Source organism: Octopus bimaculoides, chromosome 2, assembly GCF_001194135.2.
Source record: "Octopus bimaculoides isolate UCB-OBI-ISO-001 chromosome 2, ASM119413v2, whole genome shotgun sequence".
Lineage (NCBI taxonomy): Eukaryota > Metazoa > Mollusca > Cephalopoda > Octopoda > Octopodidae > Octopus > Octopus bimaculoides.
Window position 1 is genome coordinate 58,650,404 of NC_068982.1, and position 2,962 is coordinate 58,653,365.

At 39.1% G+C, this 2,962-nt stretch overlaps 1 long non-coding RNA gene across 1 annotated transcript in view; it reads right to left on the reverse strand.

Moving 5' to 3' along the window:
• Window positions 1–1,149: 1,149 nt before the first annotated feature.
• Window positions 1,150–2,962, reverse strand: part of LOC128251010 (uncharacterized) — a 176,108-nt gene continuing 174,295 nt past the window's right edge. The window contains exon 4 of the long non-coding RNA XR_008266921.1: window positions 1,150–1,365. This is a non-coding gene — a long non-coding RNA (uncharacterized LOC128251010). The remainder of the gene's footprint in view (window positions 1,366–2,962) is intronic.

A 2,962-nucleotide genomic window follows, 5' to 3' on the forward strand; every position in this document is an offset into this window, starting at 1 on the left:
TATATATATATATATATATCCTGTGAAGGCGCATGGCTCAGTGGTTAGAGCGTCGGGCTTACGATCGTGAGGTTGTGGGTTCGAATCCCGGACCGGGTTGTTTGTTATGTTCGCTCAGCTGTAGAAATGAGTTGCGACATCACTTGGATAAGTGGTATGGAAATGGGAGGCTGGTATGCATGGGCGACTGCTGGTCTTCCATAAAACGACCTTGCCCAGACTTGTGCCTGGGAGGGTAACTTTCTAGGTGCAATCCCATGGTCAGTCATGACCGAAGGGGGTCTCAGCATATTTATCCAACATTATATCAGCACAGCTCGGTGCAACCACAAAACTGCTTTTGCCTGTTGATATCATTATGCTGTAGCTGGCATGATAAAATAAGAGCTTTTATTCAAAAGAGTTTCCCGTAAACAAACTTAAAGGATATAAATAGATATAGATATACACACGTGCGCGCACACACACATACACACTAATGCACTCATACATATATACTGAAATGGTTAAACGGGTTTTCGGATCTTTATGGTTTGACGGGCAACATTTTTCATTTATGTTTTATGTAGTGTTTTTTGGTACCGAAACACTTTCAAACTTCGTATACTTGTATATTTTGTGTTATAGAACAGATAAAAATTTTTGTATTCGAAGTTATTTCATGTTAAAAATTGTCTTATTTCAATAATTTCAACCAATCACTGACGTCTATTCAGTTGAATACAGTTACTGTTGTGGCGGTGTATATGGTATTAATCCCTTGTTGACATATTTCATCCGTTTTTTTTTTGTTTGTATTCTTTTGAAGTAGACAAAATTACAGAAAAATGGTAATTTATACGCATATATTGTTTATATAATAAATTACGCTGTGCGTATCTGTGTTTGTAACAATTTTTCGCTAGTACTCAGTAACACATTTTCTAAATGATGGTAGAGTTTGATTTGAAGAAGATTTGGCTGCTATTATGCTTGAATTACACTATTCTACTTGTTTCAGTTGATTGAGTAATAGCTAATAAGGGGGAAAAGCCATCAAAATACTTGAATATTGCCTGCACTTGTTATTGGAGCTGGCAGAATTATTAATGCACCTCCACCAAGTGCTTCATTTCCTAGAAACAGCAGCCAAATCTTCTTCAAATCAAACTCTAGTTTTATATGACACATTCTACCAGTGTCCCAAGTTTGAAAGTGTTTCGTTAAGAAAACAAGTTTTCAAATGCAAATTTATAAAAAAAAAACAAAAAACAAAACAAAATGATGCTTTGAGAACTTTATTATAAACAAAAAAAACCCCGAAATATTTACATTTCTATCAAATATGCTGCCAGTTTCAATCATTTTTAAGATGACATAGTCATGCTGCAAAAGAAGATAAAACAAATTGAAATAATTTAAATTAAATTGTTCCCATATTTTACAAAATTTATATGATGTTGGTCGTTGGTTTCCTTGTGATGGATTTTGGATAGTAGTAGTAGTAGTAGTAGTAGTAGTAGATGTTGTTGTTATTTTTTGTTTCTTACTGGGAATATTGATTTTACGGAGTAACTACCAGTAAGGGAGTGGAGGCGCAATGGCCCAGTGGTTAGGGCAGCGGAATCGATTCCCAGACCGGGCATTGTGAGTGTTTATTGAGCGAAAACACCTAAAGCTCCACGAGGCTCCGGCAGGGGATGGTGGCGAACCCTGCTGTACACTTCCACCACAACTTTCTCTCACTCTTACTTCCTGTTTCTGTTGTGCCTGTAATTCAAAGGGTCAGCCTTGTCACACTGTGTCACGCTGAATATCCCCGAGAACTACGTTAAGGGTACACGTGTCTGTGGAGTGATCAGCCACTTGCACGTTAATTTCACGAGCAGGCTGTTCCGTTGATCGGATCAACTGGAACCCTCGACGTCGTAAGCGACGGAGTGCCAACAACCAGTAAGGGAAGCAGCAATAGTAGTGGACTTTGTGAGAAAGTGCTGAGAGTTGCTGAAATGCATATAGCCTTTCACTGCATACTTATTCACCCAGGCCTTAACAACTGTCTATAGCACCTCAACGTATCCAGCAGCATTGGTTATAAGACCCTGTTGTTTGAGGATAGTAATATACTGATAAATAAGTTTCCTCAAATATCTCTCGCACTCTGCATAGCATCGCACAGTCAAGGTTGACTACGTATCAGTACTTGTATTCACAGGTCTGGACAAAACTCCAAATTCCGAATCACCAGTTTCATCCAAGGGAATGGCTGTCGCCTCAAGGTCAACAAAGATTGGCACAAGTGTCATCAGAATGCAAAGAGCTGGAACAGATATCGCAAAACATCCTGACCAAGACTATAATAGTTACGCCAATCTATCGCCGTGGTTTGATACTTTTTGTGGGAAGTGTGGGAACCGAAGGATAATAGACAAAGTTGGCTTCAGCTGGATTTGAACTTAGAACGAAGAAAATCGGAATAAAACTACAAGGTATTCTATCAGATCTGACGTCTCAGATGCCAATTCACTTCCTTAGAATTTAGAATATATTGCTGTTTTTAAATTTACTTTATTTTAATTTTTTTTTATTTAGCAGAAGGCGCGATTAAACCAATGCTACTACATGAGTGACGCTTCTCTTACAGACTACCTCCAACATCGTCAATAAGACCTTTCATAGACATCTTACCCACCGCTACCAACATCTTTACCATTACCCCCCCCCCATCTTCATTGTATTCTCAGGGAGATTCAGCGTGACACAGAATGTGTGAAGGCTGGCTACGTTAAGGGTACACGTGGAGTACTCAGTCGCTTTCACGTTAATTTTACGAGCAGCCTGTTCCGTTGAACGGATCAACTGGAACACTTCTTGTCGTAAGCGATGGAGTGCCGGTTATTTACCTCAGACAATTTCTGCAGAGGCTGACTTTGCGTTTCGTAGATCGATAAAATAAATACCAGGTAAGAACTAGGATCGATAT